Below are 24,150 nucleotides of genomic sequence, written 5' to 3' on the forward strand. Positions count from 1 at the left end.
TCTCAAAATACCGAAAATTGGGAGGTACCGCTATATGGGGGCTATACCAAAACATGAACCTATGTTGACGATGTTTGGTGGAGATATTTCATGACCACTGAGAACCTCAAATGTCAAATTGCAGATATTTCGGTTACAAATTGTGGTTAAAATTCTCAAAATACCGAAAATCGGGAGGTACCGTTATATGGGGGCTATACCAAAACATGGACTTAGGTTGACGATGCTTGGTGGAGATGTTTCATGACCACTGAGAACCTCCAATGGCAAATTACAGCTAGTTCGGTTAAAAATTGTAGCTAAAATTCTCAAAATACCGAAAATCGGGAGGTACCGTTATATGGGGTCTATACCAAAACATGGACCTATGTTGACGATGTTTCGTGGAGATACCGTTATATGGGGGCTATACCAAAACATGGACCTATGTTGACGATGCTTGGTGGAGATGTTTCATGACCACTGAGAACCTCAAATGGCAAATTACAGCTAGTTCGGTTAAAAATTGTAGCTAAAATTCTCAAAATACCGAAAATCGGGATGTACCGTTATATGGGGGCTATATCAAAACGTGGACCTATGTTGACGATGTTTGGTGGAGATATTTCATGACCACTGAGAACCTCAAATGTCAAATTGCAGATATTTCGGTTACAAATTGTGGTTAAAATTCTCAAAATACCGAAAATCGGCAAATTACAGCTAGTTCGGTTAAAAATTGTAGCTAAAATTCTCAAAATACCGAAAATCGGGAGGTACCGTTATATGGGGGCTATACCAAAACATGGACCTATGTTGACGATGCTTGGTGGAGATGTTTCATGACCACTGAGAACCTCAAATGGCTAATTACAGTTAGTTCGGTTAAAAATTGTAGCTAAAATTCTCTAAATACCGAAAATCGGGAGGTACCGTTATATGGGGGCTATACCAAAACATGGACCTATGTTGACGATGTTTCGTGGAGATATTTCATGACCACTGAGAACCTCAAATGTCAAATTGCAGATAGTTCGGTTAAACATTGTGGCTAAAATTCTCAAAATACCGAAAATCGGGAGGTACCGTTATATGGGGACTATACCAAAACATGGACCTATGTTGACGATGTTTCGTGGAGATATTTCATGACCACTGGGAACCTCAAATGTCAAATTGCAGATAGTTCGGTTAAACATTGTGGCTAAAATTCTCAAAATACCGAAAATCGGGAGGTACCGTTATATGGGGACTATACCAAAACATGGACCTATGCCCATATCCTTTGGGATATAAGTTTGTTGATCACTAGGAACCCTAAATCCAAAATTTTAGCCAATTCGGTCTGCAAATGTGGCGAAGAACGTCAAAATACCTGAAATCCGGAGGTACCGTTATATGGGGGCTATACCAAAAAGTGGACCGATATAGCCCATCTTCGAACTTGACCTGCCTATGGAAAAAAGACCTTCGGGTGCAAAATTTCAGCACTCTATCTCAATTATTGCGGACGCTAGAGTGATTACAACAGACGGACAGACAGACGGACAGACGGACAGACGGACAGACGGACATGGCTAGATCGTCTTAGAATTTTATCCTGATCAAGAATATATATACTTTATAGGGTCGCAAATGATTAGTTCGATGTGTTACAAACAGAATGACAAACTTAATATACCCTCCATACTATGGTGGAGGGTATAAAAAAATTATTTTTTAAGAATTACAACAAAATTTAAATGTTGTTTTTTAAAGAATTTTAAAAATGTTTAAAAGTGTTTTTAAAAATTTAAAAAATTATACGTGAATTTTAAAAAAATTTTAACGTGGTTTTTTAAAGTATTAAAAAAAATTCAACTTGAATTTTTTCACAAAAATGTAAACATATATTTTTAAAGAACTTTTCAAAAAATTAAACATATATCTTTAAAGGCGAATTAAATGTGGATTTAAAAAAAGTGTTTAGGTAACGTGGTGCACTTCGAGCTGAAGAAATGATCTAAGTCAGCGGGGGTTAAACTGTATGCATAATATTAATAATTTTTCCAGAGTATATCTGAATATTCCATGTCCAGGTCCTTTAAACATTACATTCTCTATCTTTGTTGTTTCCAAGTACAATCAACAACATTGCCACAACATGACCAAGTCATCGGAACCATTGCATTATTACTAGATCAATTACTTGAAAAAAATCATCACTTCATATACTTTGTTAGGGGGAAATCGTTCATGTTTTTAGTTCGGGCGCGTCTACAATTCAATTATACAGCTTAGAATTAGTTTCTCAAAAAATCTATATTGATTAGCACATTTAGGGGAGAATATTTTAATTGTATCAGTTGAAGTCGATTACGCCATGTTCAGGTGTAAATCCAATTTTAGGCCAACTCTCAAATCTTCTCTGATCGTGTGGAAATTTTAACTGCGGCCCACTGTTTACTGTTTAACATTAGGGATCTATTTATAGGACACTTCGATCCACCCCTCATGTTATTGTTTTTTAAACAGTTATGTTTTTATGTCTAGCACCATCTACATTTCAGTTTTATGAATATATTGAATAGGTTGTCTGAAAACCCCTTATTGATAAGACCTCTAATAATGACCATAGTTTTTTGGGCGGAATATTCACATTCTTACACTTTCCTATAAAAATCTCTTATAACACCTACGATGTTAGTGGAGCATGACTCTTTAATTTTGGCACCATCTACACTTCAGTTTTACGAATAGTGTTGCATGAGTTATACGGGAAACTTATATTGATGTTGATACTTTTGGGCGAATATTTAATTTCTAATAAATGCCGAATTGCGGAACCGACACCTCAACCAAAGTTATGATCGTCCTTATAGGTAAAATTGTTGCGCGGCTTATGAGAGTTAGAGGTAGCTTTTCAGGTAAAACCACGAAGAGTTTTAATTCTAGCACCATCTATGTTTCAAATTTACGAATATATTTAATAAGTTGTCGGATAACCCTTTATTGATGGGAATATATTTTTGGCGGACTATTTAAATTGTAAAATGTTTAATTTTGAAAAAAAAACTCTTATTATCCCATCTACGAAGTTTCTGAAGAAAGACTTATTAATTCTAGTGCCATCTACATTTTAAGTTTAATATGCTTATGGGTGAAATATTTAATGTGTAATAAATGCCAAATTACTAAACCAATACCGCAACCCCAACATTACCATTGATCAAAAATAACATCGTCCTGCAGCCTTTGATATGAGCTAAAAATTTCCCTTAACTCTTTTGATATGTTGATGCTAAATAAGTTTAAATAATAATAATTATTCCCCCCATAGTAGTTATACATAATTACCGCATTGTTATATATTACATACTTGTTTCGTTTTGTGTTTTTTTTCTTGCAACAATTGTTGTTGTTTTTCGTTTTGTACCACACCTTATGGTGTTGAAGTACCGTGAGGGTGTTAATAAATTTTCAACATGAAGTGAAGCATATTCATGTGTGTATGCATACTCCTATATGTTGTGATGACACACCATGGCGCCTTGTAACTTCTGTCTTTAGCAACTGGACAGCAGTTATGTTGGGCAGCAAATTAAAAGCCACTGTATTTTGAGTGTGAAAACTGTGGCCATTGTTGGTATCATTTGTTTGCCTTTTAATTTCCATTCATGTTTTTGTTGCTGCTGGGTCTCCTCAACAACATTACCGCTACAATAATAATTCATGATTTTAATTTTTTCCAAGATATTCTTTGGGGAATACATGCAGCTATATATGTATGTGTGGGTGTGCGGGCATGTGTATAACTTTGGGTCTGAGTGCACGGGTTTAACTTTGCACGTGCATTCCTTTACTCTGATATTGAAAAGTCACAAACTTGCTTGTGGTAGGGAATATTTTACTACAGCTCGAGCACGTGTGAGTGCGTGTATATATCTTGTAAATTATGAAAGATATTCTGACACCAGATTGGATAAAACACAGTTTTCTCTTATATTCATGGAAACTCTCGCATGCATACATACATGAATTTATTCTTGCATATGAACACACAATAATTCCCAACACACACACAAACAAAAGCGCGTGGTGTGCAGGCAAAGTACCATCCAGGATTTCCATACGCACATAAATTATGCAATAACCAGCCACGCAACACCACAAGCGTATGCAACTGCTTCGCTGACGGGCTTGTAAGACAGGCGAACGTTGTACATAAATACTCGGTAGAATAAAAGTAAAAAAAAAAATTAAGGCATCATAACAGCCATCCAACACTAGTTGAAACCGGGGGCCGGGAAACTATAGCAGCTGTAAATCCGTTTCAAGCAGTTCCACTGACACACTCCCCATTTCTGCTATACTGCCATTTTAACTACCAACACAGCACATCGCAGAACATCACAGCCAACTTCACCATTTCAAGGAAATACAACAAATTTGTGATGCGTTTATTCTTCTTTTCTTTTTTGCTGGGAAGTAGGTTTGAGCGTGGATGGGCATGAAATATTATAATTTGATTTAAACCCATCCACAAGAAGAAAACAGAAAGTGGCAAATGATGGAGTTTGTGCTGAGATAAGACGAACATTGTGAATTACATACATACATATGTATATCAAGCTAATGTGATTTATTTAAAAACTTTATGTTTCTGTGGGTTTTTCCGACAAAGGAGAATATTTTGTACTTTTTCATGTTTCATTGAGAAGGACGGAGGATGTTTGGGTGTTTACCACAGATATTCTTCTTTCACATTTGGACATTAAATTTATATCTAAATCAGGCCAGAGTTCTTTCAGTTGCTACACGAAGCCGAAGCCTTGTTCTAGCACCATCTACACTTCAATTTTAGAATGGTGTTGTTGTTATAAAACGAAAAAAATTTCGTTCGTATAGTTTATTCATTTACATGGTTCCTCTGTATTCAGATTCAAAAATTCTGCAACCTGGACTGGCTGCGTCCATAAAGAATCAGAATCCTCAGTCCAACTTAACCTATGTAGGCGTGGGTTTTTTAAACAAATTATTCAGCCCAGCTTCAGCTACATATCGTCGGTGTCATGCTTAAGTGTTCCATACGCCATTTGCCTGATTCGAGAAAAACTCAAGTTAATGTTTAAGGCCATACAGGATAAAAATGGTGCAATAATCCAATACTTTAAGAACTCAGTTCTACTTAACTAAACTCATAGAATATATCAGTAGTTTATTTTAGTCAGAAATCCGTGATAGTCTAGAAGTTATGGCCAATTTTTAAAATAGCAAAAAGTTGCAGAATTGTTCCATGGAATCTTTTTTTCGTGTTTTTGGCAGTTTGTGTCACATGGAACACGTTTTGTCACATTTCAACCAAAACACTTTTTATCAAACGTGTTCCACCTCCCTTATATGAAGTGCTACTGTGAAGTTTAAAAATCAGGACTTTAAATGAAACATTTATTTTTCTCATATAAATACAATAAGGACCATTATTATAGGTTTCCTTAACATTTATTTAAGGGATTGCCTCCTCTTTTATCACTACTGTTTGTGGTAAAAATTTCGATCGGACAAAACGGAATGATATTTTGCATTTCCAAGGTAACATAAAACATTTAAACGCGTTTTTCTTATAATACCATTTTTGTAGTCGGTGTCCACACCACCTTCAAGTCGAATGGACGTTTTTGCGTATATTTTTTGTTAACTTCCAGCAAAATTTTGTATTTAAACAAGGGATTTTTTGTTTAAACGATTGATAAATTTTAGTTTTCGTATAATAATACAATATACAAAAATATTTGGATTTAGAAACTATTACTCTTCAGTTTTTAAAGCAAGTCCTTTAAAACAATTTGTTCCATATGCCACATTATTCGTAACTTGGCAAAAATGGGCAATTGTTTGTTCCAAACGCCATCATTTTTGATGCGGAACAATTCGTTTTTGTCTCTTTTTGTTCCATACGCCAAACGACATGGATATGGAACTAAAAAGTTCAAAGTTGTTTTGTTCCATACGCCAGGCTTTATGGATATGGAACAAAACTACAAGATTTTTTGGGTCACAAAGCGGATATGGAACATGCTGGCATCTGTATATCTCAGAAACTATAAGAGATAGAGAAAAACCGACCAAAAAATCTGAAAGAGCATGGTTCAAAACCTTGCAAGGTACCTTTATCTCAAAATGTCAAAAATGGCGTATGGAACACTTAAGTATGACACCGACGATATGTAGAGGGGGGTTTTTATGTGTAGGCGAGGGTTTTTTATAAAATTTTTTCAGCAAAGCCTCAGCTATGTAGGCGTGGGTTTTTAAACCAATTTTTCAGCCAAGCCTCAGCTATGTAGGCGAGGGTTTTTACACAAATTCTTCAGCCAAGCCTCAGCTACGTATTTTTTTAAACAAATTTTTCAGCCAAGCTTCAGCTATTTAGGCGTAGGTTTTTAAAACAAATTTTTTGGCCAAGCCTCAGCTACATATGTAGAGGGGGGTTTTTATGTGTAGGCGTGGGTTTTTTATACAATTTTTTCAGCCAAGCCTCAGCTATGTAGGGTTTTTTAAACAAAATTTACAGCCAAGCTTCAGCTATGTAGGCGTGGGTTTTTTAAATAACTTTATCAGCCCAGCCTCAGCTATTTAGGCGTGGGGTTTTTAAACAAATTTTTCAGCCCAGCGTGGCATGGGTTTAAAAAAAAAAATTCAGCCCAGCCTTAACTACGTAGGCGTGGGTTTTTAAACAAATTTTCAGCCTAGATTCGGATATGCAGGCGTGGGTTTAAAAAAAAAATTCAGCACAGCCTCAGCTATGTAGGCGTGGGTTTTTAAAACAAAATTTTCAGCCCAGCCTCAGCTATCTAGGCGTGGGGTTTTTAAACAAATTTTTCAGCCCAGCCTCAGCTATGTAGGCGTGGGTTTAAAAAAAAAAAAATCAGCCCAGCCTCAGCTATGTAGGCGTGGGTTTTTTAAACAAACTTTTCAGCCCAGCCTCAGCTATGTAGGCGTGGGTTTTTTAAACAAACTTTTCAGCCCAGCCTCAGCTATGTAGGCGTGGGTTTTTTAAACAAAATTTTCAGCCCAGCCTCAGCTATGTAGGCGTGGGTTTAAAAAAAAAAAAATCAGCCCAGCCTCAGCTATGTAGGCGTGGGTTTTTTAAACAAATTTTTCAAACCAGCCTCAGCTATGTAGGCGTGGGTTTTTTAAACAAATTTTTCAAACCAGCCTCAGCTATGTAGGCGTGGGTTTTTTTAACAAATTTTTCAGCCAAGCCTCAGCTATGTAGGAGTGGGTTTTTTAAACAAATTTTTCATCCAAGCCTCAGCTATGTAGGCGTGGGTTTTTTAAACAAATTTTTCAGCCAAGCCTCAGCTATGTAGGAGTGGGTTTTTTAAACAAATTTTTCAGCCAAGCCTCAGCTATGTAGGAGTGGGTTTTTTAAACAAATTTTTCAGCCAAGCCTCAGCTATGTAGGCGTGGGTTTTTTAAACAAATTTTTCAGCCAAGCCTCAGCTATGTAGGCGTGGGTTTTTTAAACAAAATTTTCAGCCAAGCCTCAGCTATGTAGGCGTGGGTTTTTTAAACAAATTTTTCAGCCAAGCCTCAGCTATGTAGGCGTGGGTTTTTTAAACAAATTTTTCAGCCAAGCCTCAGCTATGTAGGCGTGGGTTTTTTAAACAAATTTTTCAGCCAAGCCTCAGCTATGTAGGCGTGGGTTTTTTAAACAAATTTTTCAGCCAAGCCTCAGCTATGTAGGCGTGGGTTTTTTAAACAAATTTTTCAGCCAAGCCTCAGCTATGTAGGCGTGGGTTTTTTAAACAAATTTTTCAGCCAAGCCTCAGCTATGTAGGCGTGGGTTTTTTAAACAAATTTTTCAGCCAAGCCTCAGCTATGTAGGCGTGGGTTTTTTAAACAAATTTTTCAGCCAAGCCTCAGCTATGTAGGCGTGGGTTTTTTAAACAAATTTTTCAGCCAAGCCTCAGCTATGTAGGAGTGGGTTTTTTAAACAAATTTTTCAGCCAAGCCTCAGCTATGTAGGCGTGGGTTTTTTAAACAAAATTTTCAGCCAAGCCTCAGCTATGTAGGCGTGGGTTTTTTAAACAAATTTTTCAGCCAAGCCTCAGCTATGTAAGCGTGGGTTTTTTAAACAAATTTTTCAGCCAAGCCTCAGCTAAAAAAAAATTCAGCCCAGCCTCAGCTATGTAGGCGTGGGTTTTTTAAACAAATTTTTCAAACCAGCCTCAGCTATGTAGGCGTGGGTTTTTAAACAAATTTTTCAAACCAGCCTCAGCTATGTAGGCGTGGGTTTTTTAAACAAATTTTTCAAACCAGCCTCAGCTATGTAGGCGTGGGTTTTTTTAACAAATTTTTCAGCCAAGCCTCAGCTATGTAGGAGTGGGTTTTTTAAACAAATTTTTCATCCAAGCCTCAGCTATGTAGGCGTGGGTTTTTTAAACAAATTTTTCAGCCAAGCCTCAGCTATGTAGGAGTGGGTTTTTTAAACAAATTTTTCAGCCAAGCCTCAGCTATGTAGGAGTGGGTTTTTTAAACAAATTTTTCAGCCAAGCCTCAGCTATGTAGGCGTGGGTTTTTTAAACAAATTTTTCAGCCAAGCCTCAGCTATGTAGGCGTGGGTTTTTTAAACAAAATTTTCAGCCAAGCCTCAGCTATGTAGGCGTGGGTTTTTTAAACAAATTTTTCAGCCAAGCCTCAGCTATGTAGGCGTGGGTTTTTTAAACAAATTTTTCAGCCAAGCCTCAGCTATGTAGGCGTGGGTTTTTTAAACAAATTTTTCAGCCAAGCCTCAGCTATGTAGGCGTGGGTTTTTTAAACAAATTGTTCAGCCAAGCCTCAGCTATGTAGGCGTGGGTTTTTAAACAAATTTTTCAGCCAAGCCTCAGCTATGTAGGCGTGGGTTTTTTAAACAAATTTTTCAGCCAAGCCTCAGCTATGTAGGCGTGGGTTTTTTAAACAAATTTTTCAGCCAAGCCTCAGCTATGTAGGCGTGGGTTTTTTAAACAAATTTTTCAGCCAAGCCTCAGCTATGTAGGCGTGGGTTTTTTAAACAAATTTTTCAGCCAAGCCTCAGCTATGTAGGAGTGGGTTTTTTAAACAAATTTTTCAGCCAAGCCTCAGCTATGTAGGCGTGGGTTTTTTAAACAAATTTTTCAGCCAAGCCTCAGCTATGTAGGCGTGGGTTTTTTAAACAAATTTTTCAGCCAAGCCTCAGCTATGTAGGCGTGGGTTTTTTAAACAAATTCTTCAGCCCAGCTTCAGCTATGTAGGCGTGGGTTTTGTAAACTAATTTTTAATAATTTTTTTAAACAATTTTTTCAGCCCAGCCTCAGCTATGTAGGCGTGGGTTTTTTGAACAAATTTTTCAGCCAAGCCTCAGCTATGTAGACGTGGGGTTTTAAAACAAAATTTCCAGCCAAGCCTCAGCTATGTAGGCGTGGGTTTTTTAAACAACTTTATCAGCCCAGCCTCAGCTATGTAGACGGTTTTTTTTGTGTATGCGTTGGTTTTTTAAACAAATTTTTCAGCCAAGCCTCAGCTATGTAGGCGTGGGGTTTTTAAACAATTTTTTCAGCCAAGCCTCAGCTATGTAGGCGTGGGTTTTTTAAAAATTTTTATCAGCCCAGCCTCAGCTATGTAGACGGGGTTTTTTTTGTGTAGGCGTTGGTTTTTTAAACAAATTTGTCAGCCAAACCTCAGCTATGTAGGCGTGGGTTTTTTAAACAATTTTTTCAGCCAAGCCTCAGCTATGTAGGCGTGGGTTTTTTAAACAAATTTTTCAACCAAGCCTCAGCTCTGTAGGCGTGGGTTTTTTAAACAATTTTTTCAGCCAAGCCTCAGCTATGTAGGCGTGGGTTTTTAAACAAATTTTTCAGCCAAGCCTCAGCTATGTAGGCGTGGGTTTTTTAAACAAATTTTTCAGCCAAGCCTCAGCTATGTAGGCGTGGGTTGTTTAAACAAATTTTTCAGCCAAGCCTCAGCTATGTAGGCGTGGATTTTTTAAACAAATTTTTCAGCCAAGCCTCAGCTATGTAGGCGTGGGTTTTTTAAACAAAATTTTCAGCCAAGCCTCAGCTATGTAGGCGTGGGTTTTTTAAACAAATTTTTCAGCCAAGCCTCAGCTATGTAGACGTGGGTTTTTTAAACAAATTTTTCAGCCAAGCCTCAGCTATGTAGGCGTGGGTTTTTTAAACCAATTTTTCAGCCCAGTCTCAGCTATGTAGGCGTGGGTTTTTTAAACAAATTTTTCAGCCAAGCCTCAGCTATGTAGACGTGGGTTTTTTAAACAAATTTTTCAGCCAAGCCTCAGCTATGTAGGCATGGGTTTTTTAAACAAATTTTTCAGCACAGTCTCAGCTATGTAGGCGTGGGTTTTTTAAACAAATTTTTCAGCCCAGTCTCAGCCATGTAGGCGTGGGATTTTTAAACAAATTTTTCAGCCCAGTCTCAGCTATGTAGGCATGGGTTTTTTAAACAAATTTTTCAGCCCAGTCTCAGCTATGCAGGCGTGGGTTTTTTAAAAAAATTTTCAGCCAAGCCTCAGCTATGTAGGCGTGGGGTTTTTAAACAAATTTTTCAGCCAAGCCTCAGCTATGTAGGCGTGGGTTTTTTAAACAAATTTTTCAGTCCAGCCTCAGCTATGTAGGCGTGGGTTTTTTAAACAAATTTTTCAGCCAAGCCTCAGCTATGTAGGCGTGGGTTTTTTGAACAAATTTTTCAGTCCAGCCTCAGCTATGTAGGCTTGGGTTTTTTTAACAAATGTTTCAGCCCAGCATCAGCTATGTAGGCGTGGTTTTTTTAAACAAATTTTTCAGTCCAGCCTCAGCTATGTAGGCGTGGGTTTTTTAAACAAATTTTTCATCCAAGCCTCAGCTATGTAGGCGTGGGTTTTTTAAACAAATTTTTCAGCCAAGCCTCAGTTATGTAGTCGTGGGTTTTTTAAACAAATTTTTCAGCCAAGCCTCAGCTATGTTGGCGTGGGTTTTTTAACAAATTTTTCAGCCAAGCCTCAGCTATGTAGGAGTGGGTTTTTAAAACAAATTTTTCAGCCAAGCCTCACCTATGTAGGCGTGGGTTTTTTTAAATAAATTTTTCAGCCAAGCCTCAGCTATGTAGGCGTGGATTTTTTAAACAAATTTTTCAGCCAAGCCTCAGCTATGTAGGCGTGGGTTTTTTAAACAAATTTTTCAGCCAAGCCTCAGCTATGTAGGCGTGGGTTTTTTAAACAAATTTTTCAGCCAAGCCTCAGCTATGTAGGCGTGGGTTTTTTAAACAAATTTTTCAGCCAAGCCTCAGCTATGTAGGCGTGGGTTTTTTAAACCAATTTTTCAGCCCAGTCTCAGCTATGTAGGCGTGGGTTTTTTAAACAAATTTTTCAGCCCAGTCTCAGCCATGTAGGCGTGGGTTTTTTAAACAAATTTTTCAGCCCAGTCTCAGCTATGTAGGCATGGGTTTTTTAAACAAATTTTTCAGCACAGTCTCAGCTATGTAGGCGTGGGTTTTCTAAACAAATTTTTCAGCCCAGTCTCAGCCATGTAGGCGTGGGATTTTTAAACAAATTTTTCAGCCCAGTCTCAGCTATGTAGGCATGGATTTTTTAAACAAATTTTTCAGCCCAGTCTCAGCTATGCAGGCGTGGGTTTTTTAAAAAAATTTTCAGCCAAGCCTCAGCTATGTAGGCGTGGGGTTTTTAAACAAATTTTTCAGCCAAGCCTCAGCTATGTAGGCGTGGGTTTTTTAAACAAATTTTTCAGTCCAGCCTCAGCTATGTAGGCGTGGGTTTTTTAAACAAATTTTTCAGCCAAGCCTCAGCTATGTAGGCGTGGGTTTTTTGAACAAATTTTTCAGTCCAGCCTCAGCTATGTAGGCTTGGGTTTTTTTAACAAATGTTTCAGCCCAGCATCAGCTATGTAGGCGTGGTTTTTTTAAACAAATTTTTCAGTCCAGCCTCAGCTATGTAGGCGTGGGTTTTTTAAACAAATTTTTCATCCAAGCCTCAGCTATGTAGGCGTGGGTTTTTTAAACAAATTTTTCAGCCAAGCCTCAGTTATGTAGTCGTGGGTTTTTTAAACAAATTTTTCAGCCAAGCCTCAGCTATGTTGGCGTGGGTTTTTTAACAAATTTTTCAGCCAAGCCTCAGCTATGTAGGAGTGGGTTTTTTAAACAAATTTTTCAGCCAAGCCTCACCTATGTAGGCGTGGGTTTTTTTAAATAAATTTTTCAGCCAAGCCTCAGCTATGTAGGCGTGGATTTTTTAAACAAATTTTTCAGCCAAGCCTCAGCTATGTAGGCGTGGGTTTTTTAAACAAATTTTTCAGCCAAGCCTCAGCTATGTAGGCGTGGGTTTTTTAAACAAATTTTTCAGCCAAGCCTCAGCTATGTAGGCGTGGGTTTTTTAAACAAATTTTTCAGCCAAGCCTCAGCTATGTAGGCGTGGGTTTTTTAAACAAATTTTTCAGCCAAGCCTCAGGTATGTAGGCGTGGGTTTTTTAAACAAATTTTTCAGCCAAGCCTCAGCTATGTAGGCGTGGGTTTTTTAAACAAATTTTTCAGCCAAGCCTCAGCTATGTAGGCGTGGGTTTTTTAAACAAATTTTTCAGCCAAGCCTCAGCTATGTAGGCGTGGGTTTTTTAAACAAATTTTTCAGCCAAGCCTCAGCTATGTAGGCGTGGGTTTTTTAAACAAATTTTTCAGCCAAGCCTCAGCTATGTAGGCGTGGGTTTTTTAAACAAATTTTTCAGCCAAGCCTCAGCTATGTAGGCGTGGGTTTTTTAAACAAATTTTTCAGCCAAGCCTCAGCTATGTAGGCGTGGGTTTTTTAAACAAATTTTTCAGCCAAGCCTCAGCTATGTAGGCGTGGGTTTTTTAAACAAATTTTTCAGCCAAGCCTCAGCTATGTAGGCGTGGGTTTTTTAAACAAATTTTTCAGCCAAGCCTCAGCTATGTAGGCGTGGGTTTTTTAAACAAATTTTTCAGCCAAGCCTCAGCTATGTAGGCGTGGGTTTTTTAAACAAATTTTTCAGCCAAGCCTCAGCTATGTAGGCGTGGGTTTTTTAAACAAATTTTTCAGCCAAGCCTCAGCTATGTAGGCGTGGGTTTTTTAAACAAATTTTTCAGCCAAGCCTCAGCTATGTAGGCGTGAGTTTTTTAAACAAATTTTTCAGCCAAGCCTCAGCTATGTAGGCGTGGGTTTTTTAAACAAATTTTTCAGCCAAGCCTCAGCTATGTAGGCGTGGGTTTTTTAAACAAATTTTTCAGCCAAGCCTCAGCTATGTAGGCGTGGGTTTTTTAAACAAATTTTTCAGCCAAGCCTCAGCTATGTAGGCGTGGGTTTTTTAAACAAATTTTTCAGCCAAGCCTCAGCTATGTAGGCGTGGGTTTTTTAAACAAATTTTTCAGCCAAGCCTCAGCTATGTAGGCGTGGGTTTTTTAAACAAATTTTTCAGCCAAGCCTCAGCTATGTAGGCGTGGGTTTTTTAAACAAATTTTTCAGCCAAGCCTCAGCTATGTAGGCGTGGGTTTTTTAAACAAATTTTTCAGCCAAGCCACAGCTATGTAGGCGTGGGTTTTTTAAACAAATTTTTCAGCCAAGCCACAGCTATGTAGGCGTGGGTTTTTTAAACAAATTTTTCAGCCAAGCCTCAGCTATGTAAGCGTGGGTTTTTTAAACAAATTTTTCAGCCAAGCCTCAGCTATGATGGCGTGAGTTTTTTAAACAAAATTTTCAGCCAAGCCTCAGCTATGTAGGCGTGGGTTTTTAAACAAATTTTTCAGCCAAGCCTCAGCTATGTAGGCGTGGGTTTTTAAACAAATTTTTCAGCCAAGCCTCAGCTATGTAGGCGTGGGTTTTTAAACAAATTTTTCAGCCAAGCCTCAGCTATGTAGGCGTGGGTTTTTAAACAATTTTTTTTCAGGCGTGGGTTTTTAAACAAATTTTTTCAGCCCAGCCTCGGCTATGTAGGCGTGGGTTTTTTAAACAAATTTTTCAGCCAAGCCTCAGCTATGTAGGCGTGGGTTTTTAAACAATTTTTTTTCAGGCGTGGGTTTTTATACAAATTTTTTCAGCCCAGCCTCGGCTATGTAGGCGTGGGTTTTTAAACAATTTTTTTTCAGGCGTGGGTTTTTAAACAAATTTTTTCAGAACAGCCTCGGCTATTAGGCGTTGATTTTTAAAATAATTAAGATACTTTTAGGCAGAATAATTCTATTCAAACTAATTTGTACATCATAATTGTAGAGGTTTGCGATTCATATTTTCTAAACAAATTTGCACAATCGATTTCCTACAAATTCTAATCGTTTACTTTGTTTTTCCCATTACAGCTACAACATCCCATGGAAATTCATGTCTATCATCCATATCGCCAACCCGATGCAACCCGATGACGTCAATCACTGTGAAGCTGTTAATGGTCATTTTTCACATTTATGCCTGCGGGCGCGCACTGATCGAAACCACTGATCTAGCAGGGTGAAAGTTGAAAAATCAAACTATGAAATTGCGAAATGTTTTCGATTGTATCGATTACAGACACTCTGCTGACTATAATGTTGTTTTTACTTTTTTGTTGTTTTAAATATTTACTCAGTTATTCCCAATCAAATACAAGAAATTTTGCTACATCAGATTTTAATAAAATTGTGGATAAAAAATTTAATTCATATTTGTTTAATTCTTAAATAAAGTTAATAAGGCTAAACGAAATTTATTTTTAATTAATAGTGGAGGGTGTGATTTAAATTTTAAAAAAATGTTTTGGGGTCTGGAGGCTATAATTATATATCAATACATTTTCAAAAATTATTATTATTGTGTTTTAATATACCTTGTTGATGGAGTGTATCTACAAATGTTCTGTGATGTTCAGTCCAATTCTTTATACCATCAGCATTTATGCTAACAAGAGTATATAAACTTTCATACGGACAAAATGTTTTCAAACGAAATCCCTTTCAGACAATTTGGGGTCGATTGAGCAATGTCCGTCGGTCTGTCCGTCTGCCTGGCCAGTTGGAGCGCACGATAACTCTCGAATGGATGAACCGAATTGGTCCAAAATTTGGCTTTCGTAATATTTTGTCCAAACCTAGTTTAAGTTCTAAATGGGCCATATCGGGCCACTCCCTTGGGTACCTCTCCCACAAAAGTTCAAAAATGTTCGGCAAAAATTGTGCGCACCATAACTCTTGAAGAGAGTAACCGATTTTGTCCATTCTTTGCACGTCGTGAAAGTTTTACCAGCCACACATGAGATTTAACATGGACCCTATCGGTCCACACCTGCGTGTACCTCCCACAAAAAATTTCAGAGAAGTTCTGTTTAGGACCTGCTCTCGAATCGCTTTGATTTTTGTTTTAACAATTTGTATTCGCTGCCCCCGTTACAAGAGTACAAGTTTCATCAAGGGCAAGTCCATAGAGTCCGGAAGCTGTAGAAAACCTCTATGGCACCGTGTGGAAAATGTAGCATACATCCTCAAAATAGCCAAAATCGGGCGGTATAACTATATGGGGGCTATATCAAAACGTAGACTTATGTTCACGATTTTTGGTGGATAATATGTATGACCACCGAGAAACTTCAATGTCAAAATTCAGTTTATTTGGTCTGAAAATGTGGATAAAATTTTCAAAATACCTTTACCACATTTCCTCCTTCCATTATATATACCAACCGATATTTACCAAATTTGGCAGATTAGTTTCTAGGCCTATTATGAACATCTACACGGAATTTTGAAGGTCTAGCTTGCCCCTGTGGTTTGTTGCCTTATAAACCTAGATTTGGCCCCACAGCGCACTGTGCGGCGCCGCGAATTAATGAGCGCAGTCCACGCATCTCATGTGCCTGTCCCACAGGCCTAAAGCTTATGGAATATAGGCTGAAGTGTGTTGAAGATCGTAAATAAAAAAATAATAAAAAAATGTTTTAGTAGTTATTTACATTAGACAATTTAAATAATAGGAATTTTTCAGTTTGTGGGGAAGATACCGACAATCAATTTGCAGTATGAATTAATATGAACGAAAGAAAAAATCCATCTTGAAGTTATGTCGGTATATCCGGTTCAAAATTGGGATAACTGGATCTATCCTCCAAGAAAATTTCTTATTAATGTCTTCATGATTACAAGAGCTATTTGTGGTAAGTATTTCAGAAGCGCCTCAGATGTCCATATTCTACGAAAATATTCGCCATTCGAATTGACTGAAAACATGTGATCTCAAAACAACGATACAATAACGCCGTCCGTCCGTCTGTCCGTCCATTAAATGTTGTACGCGCCATACAGGCCGCAATTATGGACCAATCTTAACGAAATTTGGTATGGAGGTTGGGTTTAGACCAGAATAGGTGGCGATGATCGTAAAATAATTAGGGGGTGAAATTGACCTTCTTCTTCTTTATTTGCCGATCCGCATTCGGATTTTGGCGATCATACAATAACAAATTAAGTATTTTTTTAGCTGTATATATAGATATATGTTTATGAATATGTTGTGGTAAATTATTCAGCAATGGTGATCTCTCTATTCCTCGCAGCGTTGATAAGGCTTCTTTCATTTGGTTGATTTGTCCACTCCAAAATGTTTTTTATCCAGGATATTTCTCTTCTTCCTCTTGGCCTTTTTCCCTCAATTTGACATTTAATTATGCTCTGGATGACAGAATACTTTTCGTTTCTCATTATGTGTCCCATATAGGATATCTTCCTACTTTTTATGATATCAAGAAGTTGTCGTTTAGTGTTCATTCTTCTCAGGACTTCTTCATTTGATACTCGGTCAGTCCAAGGAATTTTCAGTGTTCTGCGATAAATCCACATTTCAAATGCGTTCAATTTTTGTTCGTCTATTGACTTTATTGTCCATGTCTCGGCAGCATATAGTAGAGTGGACTATACATAGCATTTTATGAAGCGCATTTTTGTTGTGATGTAGACGTCATGACTTGTTAATATTTTGCGATGGTTAAAAAAGGATTGCCTAGCTACTTCTATTCGGCATTTTATCTCTCTCGAGGCATCCCATTGGTCATTTATAAGGACCCCAAGATATTTAAAACTCCTTACCCGTTCTATTTCGTCACTTTTTATTTTCAATGATGTGTTGTTTTGGTAAGTTTTTCTACTTATTACCATATATTTCGTTTTCTTAATGTTAATCTTAAGACCGTACAATTCGCTTTTTTGAGTAAGCGAGTTAACCAGTTTCTGTAGACCATATAGGCTAGTGGCAATTAATGTTGTGTCGTCGGCGTATCGTATATTGTTTATTAATTCAGAGTAATTCACCCTTACGCCAATTTGCTCGTTTTCAACTGCTTCTTGAAATATTTTGTTGGAGTATAAATTAAATAATAGAGGTGATAGGATACACCCTTGTATAACGCCTTTGGATATTGGGATATTGTCAGTGAGTTCTCCATCAACTTGAATGTTTGCAGTTTGTTGCCAATAAAGGTTTTTTATGCATCTTATTTCCTTTTCTGTTATTCCGGTATCCATCAAGATATCCATCATTTTTTCATGCCTGACCGTATCGAAAGCTTTTTCGTAGTCGACGAAACATAAGAATATATCTTTTTGAACATCTCTACATTTTTGAATAAGGACTTGGATACTTAGTAGTGCCTCTCGCGTTCCCATGCCTTCTTTGAAACCGAATTGTGTTCTCCCCATATTTGGCTCACACTTAGGGTAGATTCTTTTATGTAGTATTTTAATAAATATTTTTAGGGCATGACACATTAGACTAATTAGTCTATAATCACCGCATTTTCGTGCATGTGCTTTTTTTGGTATAGCTATAAATGTAGATTTTAACCAGTCGTCGGGGTACTGTCCTGTATCGTAAACATGATTGAAGAGTTTCAGCAGTAGTTGTATATTGTTTCCCTCTATTAATTTCAAAATCTCTGCGGGTATTTCATCAGGGCCGACGGTCTTCTTATCTTTCATTGACTGAATTGCCGATTTGACTTCATCTTCCGTGATCGGGTTTCCTGTTATGTCTGATTCAGTATTAGTGTTATTTTCTGGCCTTTCATCATCAGTGAATGTTGTTTTGATATATTTGTGCCAAACACTTTTTCTTTCTTTGGTCTCGAAGATGGCTTTACTGTTTTCGTCGACAAGTAGAGCCGGATGAGTTTTGCGGTATATTCCGGATGCTTCTTTTAATTTCTTGTGTAGGTTGAAATCGTCGTGTAGTCGGTGTAGCATTTCGATTTCTTCACATTGTTTGTTAAGTTGAGCGTTCTTTGCAGCTCGTGTGGCATTTCTAATCTCTTGGTTTATTTCCCAATACATTTCATAGTTGGTATTTTTGTGTATTTTTCGCTTTTCGCGAAGTTCGAGGATTTCTGTTGTTATCCAAGGTTCTTCTTTTCGGGTGGTTTTTGTCCCTAATATAGTTGAGCTTGTTTTAAAGACAGTTTTCATTTCATTCCACAACTCCTCAGTGCCTTGTCTGTTGACGTTATTAAGATTGGTGTTTATAAATTCTTTTACTCTTTCTTTTGTTGATGGGTCTTCTAGTTTTTCTAGATTAAGTTTAGTTTTTGGAGCCTTTTTTCTTGGCATTCCAAGTCTTATTCGCATTTTGCATAATAAAAGATTATGGTCGGAAGGGACGTCCGCTCCGGGATATGTGGAGCATGTTACAACACAAGAACAGTAGCGTCGATTTATTAGTATATAGTCAATTTGATTTCTAACTGGATTTTCTGTACTATCTTGTGGCGATCGCCATGTATACAGACGTCTTGGGTGATGGCAAAATAGAGTATTTACTATTTTCATGTTGTGTTCTTGGCAAAATTGTATGAGCCTGTCCCCTCTTTCATTTCTGGTGCCTAGTCCAAATTTTCCCGTGATATCCACTGTTTCTATATTTCCTACCTTAGCGTTCAAATCTCCTTGAACAATCGTGATTTCATGTGGTTTTGTCATTTTCATGAGTTGTTCAACATCGCTGTAAAATTGTTCTATTTCCTCGTTATTTGAGTCACACGTTGGTGCATAGACTTGGATAATATTCATATTAAGTGGTTTTGCACATATTTTTATCATCATTACTCTATCGGATAGTGGGACAAATCCATTTATGCAGTCTGCTATCTTATTTTCCACAATGATTGCAACACCTCTCCTGTGAACGTCATCGTAGTTTCCCGAGTGATATATTTTAGTATTCTGTGACCTAAATTCGCTACTTTCGGTCCACCATGTTTCACTGATTCCTAGTATATCTATATTCGGTCTTTTCATTTCATCTATGGTGTTGTTTAGTTTTCCAGGTTCGTACAGACTTCTTACATTCCATGTTCCGATATTAATTTTTGTTTTATTTTTACCTCCGGGGATTCTTAGCACCCTCGTTTTGCCGGAGACTGAGGGCCGTATATTACCTATTGTATTCATTGCGTTTGTATGATTTTTCTAGGGATGTTACTTTAGTGGTTTCCCGTTGCCTTCTAAAGGGTTTATAGTTTTCCTTCTTTCGTTCAGCCGCTCCTATGAAGTACAGACGCTGTTTGCAGCCGCCAAAACTTGGACAGACGCTGCCTTTTTCCTTTTTTTTTTTTGGTTCACCCCGCATATTTTATTTCTGCGGTACCCGCCATATCTGATGAGCATTCCCCTATCCACCACCTGGGGAGGCGTCCGATGGGAGAAAAAAGAGGAAAAAAAACAACTCCGCACGGAGAAATTGACCAAAAACAAAATTTTTATCCAATATTGTAGTGGCTCTGTAGGTCGCCGTGGTAGTCTGATCGGGCCGAAATATTATGTAAGCTTTGGGTTTACGACAGAGAAGTAGCTTGCAATTTAAAGTGATGATCATATAATATTTAGAGGGTTAAATGGACCAGAAACTTTATGTGAAAGGACTAATCTTTATTGAGATTGAAGGATTTCTCACTGATGATATGAGGCGCTCAGCGCCAAGACGGCCTAACAACTAGAGTTGGGTAATCTCGTTCCTAGTTCCTTGTACTAGTTCCAAAACGTATGATTAACATCATGAAATGTAACGTGATCTGTTAAGTATACGCAATTTGTTCAAAGAAAATAAGTGGGCCATTGGAACTGCGAAGTGAACTAGATCGTTCCATATAGTTCTTTTGGTACAACTCTACTAACAACCCACATGTTCAAAAGAATCAACGTGACTAAAGATATCTAACTAGAAATTTTTAAAATAAATAACACTGTGCAGCAGCATTTTTGGGGGGTGGAAAATTTCTTTTGGAGATGAAAGCCCTTGATGAGTATACTAAGAACCCAAAAGGAAATTTTCGCCATAGGTCAAGTTTCTGAGAAATCGCGCGATGAAGTTTTTGATTTTTTCCCTATAATACTTTGGAAAATAGCTCCATATCTCCGTTAGGCGTTGTTGTAGCTTCATTTTGAGGTGACATGTCTTCAGTCAAATCGATTGGCGAATCTTTTTGTAGAACATTTCATTCTTCTAACTCAATGCCTTTCATGTCCTTTTCGTCCTTTATTTCTTGAACCGTAGTGAAAGTACCACAAAATTAGATTTTTCAGCTTCCAAATATTCTACAAAAATGTTGCTCAGAAAATTTTAGGTACGGTTCTCTTTGACAACTAATCGATTTTGTCCCGTTTTCATTGTCCTTTTTGAGATTTAATCGGCTTTGGTTCAGAAATAAACTAAGTTTTGTTTTTCTGTATATTCGTCATTGGGTATTTATTGGTATGTACACATAACCATTGGTTATTGCTTATGCAGACATCTGGGGTGCTTCTGAAATATTTACCACAAATAGCTATTGTAATGTTGAACACGTTAATAACAAATTTTCTTGGAGGATAGATCCGGTTATCTCAATTTTTGAACCGGATATTCCGACATTAAAACCGATTTTTGAACCGGTTTTAAGTAACCGATTAAACTTATATGTATACCGTTAAAAAGCTTATAGAGTTGTCAATCAAATTAAATTATTTCGCTTCTGAAAACTTTGTTAGTTGCAGTTCTAGAACAAAAAACCGTTTTCTTAAACCGTTTTTAAGGAAAAATGTCAATATGCGCAAATATGGAGATCAAAGGCTGGGGGCCGAAAAATTCTTTTTGGGGATGAAAGTCGATGAAGATAACATTACGAACCCGGAAGGACAGTTAAGCCGTAGGTCAAACTTCTGAGTTATGACGCGATCAAATTTCGTTAGGTTTTTTGTCATGTAGGTATGTATAGTTTGTCAAGAAATTAATTTCGCTATAACTCAGAAGTTTGACCTACGGCTTAACTGTCCTTCCAGGTTCGTAATGTTATCTTCATCGACTTTCATCCCCAAAAAGAATTTTTCGCCCCCAGCCTTTGATCTCCATATTTGCGCATATTGACATTTTTCCTTAAAAACGGTTTAAGAAAACGGTAATTTTTTCTAGAACTGCAACTAACAAAGTTTTCAGAAGCGAAATAATTTAATTTGATTGACAACTCTATAAACTTTTTAACGGTATACATATAAGTTTAATCGGTTACTTAAAACCGGTTCAAAAATCGGTTTTAATGTCGGAATATCCGGTTCAAAAATTGAGATAACCGGATCTATCCTCCAAGAAAATTTGTTATTAACGTGTTCAACATTACAATAGCTATTTGTGGTAAATATTTCAGAAGCACCCCAGATGTCTACATAAGCAATAACCAATGGTTATGTGTACATACCAATAAATACCCAATGACGAATATACAGAAAAACAAAACTTAGTTTATTTCTGAACCAAAACCGATTAAATCTCAAAAAGGACAATGAAAACGGGACAAAATCGATTAGTTGTCAAAGAGAACCGTACCTAAAATTTTCTGAGCAACATTTTTGTAGAATATTTGGAAGCTGAAAAATCTAATTTTGTGGTACTTTCACTACGGTTCAAGAAATAAAGGACGAAAAGGACATGAAAGGCATTGAGTTAGAAGAATGAAATGTTCTACAAAAAGATTCGCCAATCGATTTGACTGAAGACATGTCACCTCAAAATGAAGCTACAACGGAGATATGGAGCTATTTTCCAAAGTATTATAGGGAAAAAATCAAAAACTTCATCGCGCGATTTCTCAGAAACTTGACCTATGGCGAAAATTTCCTTTTGGGTTCTTGGTATACTCATCAAGGGCTTTCACATTCAAAAGAAATTGTCCACCCCCCAGACTTTGAGTTCCATTTTGTGTCACAGTGTAATAAAAACGCTCCTTATTGTATTGTATAACACTGGGTTATACTGCCTGCTAAAACAATGCAATATGAAGTTTATTAGTAGTTATTTCAAAAGGTACCCGTTAGATCTTTATACTCACATTAAATGTTTTGTACATATGGGTTAGGCCATACCTTCTATACCTTTTCCTTACTTCTTCTATTATTATTTTACTTAAAAATGGGTGTTTTGAGATAGATAAGTGTATAATCTATCTCAAAACACCCATTTTTAACAACCAACGGAAATATGTTTACTTGAATTTCCTATCGTTGTTGTTTTTTGTGTTTTCTACTCAACACTCATTTGTACTACTTATAAATGTAAACACTTCCGTTTTCCGTTTTCAGATTTGTTTGTTAGAAAAAGTACCCTGCACTTCTATCATTTATTCCCCACATTTGCTATTTGTGTGTGTCTTTCTGGAGAGTACTGGACAAAATTGTTGTACATCTTGGCAAAAGAGTAATTTGTGATTCATTACATTTTCCATGCCTGTATGAATGTTATTTTGTGTCTGTCTGTTTGCCACCTGCTGAACTGACATCATTAATTCATTATGGTATTCCATTTTTTCTGTTTCTTTTGTTTTCATCATCACAATAATCTCATCCGCATCATGATTACTATCACCACAACACCATCACAATAACAACATCATCACAACTACATTTATAATGACCATGGTTTTCTTTTGTGTAAACATTTCTACTCTTTATCATATACATATAACTTACCTTAACGATGATGGAATGAATTCTTATTATGACGACGAGGAGTATACAGATAATGATATTTCTATAGAAGATCAGACTGCTAATGTGGTTGCGCCTGATGATGACGACAACAATTCAACTCATCACCAGCCAACCAATTTCCATGTGGAACATAAAGAGAATAAGTAAAAAAGTATCAGTTGGCTTAGCCGACAGAGATATTCCCTAAGCCAATGTGAATTGAAATAATTTATTCCAAAAAAAAAACCTATGTATTTGGGGGGTTTTAAAAAATTTGGGGTATGAATCGACAAAAATATGAATTTGGATTAAAGCACAAACGTTTTGCAAGGGAGGTGCCTAAAGGAATGGTATGTTGGTCCATTTTAGATGTGGGATATTTTGGGATTCATTCCTCTCGATAGATATCGCACCGATTTGTCATTTCAGTTGGTCACCATATAATTTAGAGCTTTTAGACCAGTGCCGATTTATGATAGTGCGTGCGGGTCACTTGTGTGATTTGCCGAAAAACTTCGTAATCTCAACAAAACCAACGAACGCCATCGGCTTAGACACATATCAGGAAACATGTGCTTGCCTACAAAAAACTTAAAATCACTTTAAACAGGGCCACGGATTACCTTCGGTAAAAATTTCAAAGGATCCTCGAACATTCCTTTAACCGCATAAAAATGTTGAAAAGTTATGTAGGTGGTAATACCCTCAGCCTGTGTGAATTGAAACACGTATTTCCCAAAAAAAAAACTATGTATTTAGGGAGTCTTCAGAATTTTGGGCATATGAACTTGCCGACAAATATGTGGATTAGGTTAAAATCTCAAAAGTTTTGCGGGGTAGGTGATAAAGGAATGGGCCGATATAGTCCATTTTGGAAGTGGGTCTTATTTTGAGAGTCATTCTTCTGGATAGGAACATTATATCAGGAAACATGGACTTGTCCACGAAAAACATCATATAGTTGTAAACGGGGCTACTAGGAGTACCTTCGGTAAAAATATCTCGCACAGGCCCTTAGCCATATATAAACAAAAATGTTGCTCAATTGTGTGGGTGGTACTCCAAGGAGTGGACAGATAGGGTCCACTTTTGAACATAAAATAAGTTTGGACAAAATATTTCAATATCAATCGGTTAATATGTTCATAAGATATCGCGCGTACCATTTTAACGAATATTTTAGAACTTTTGGGGGGAGGTAACGGAAGGAGTGGA

At 37.2% G+C, this 24,150-nt stretch overlaps 1 pseudogene; it reads left to right on the forward strand.

Moving 5' to 3' along the window:
- LOC141390431 (low-density lipoprotein receptor-like) overlaps positions 1-15,873 on the forward strand; it is a 34,382-nt pseudogene extending 18,509 nt beyond the window's left edge.
- Positions 15,874-24,150: the final 8,277 nt, after the last annotated feature.

Source organism: Musca autumnalis, unplaced genomic scaffold (assembly GCF_047663935.1).
Source record: "Musca autumnalis isolate F117 unplaced genomic scaffold, ASM4766393v1 scaffold_1, whole genome shotgun sequence".
NCBI lineage: Eukaryota > Metazoa > Arthropoda > Insecta > Diptera > Muscidae > Musca > Musca autumnalis.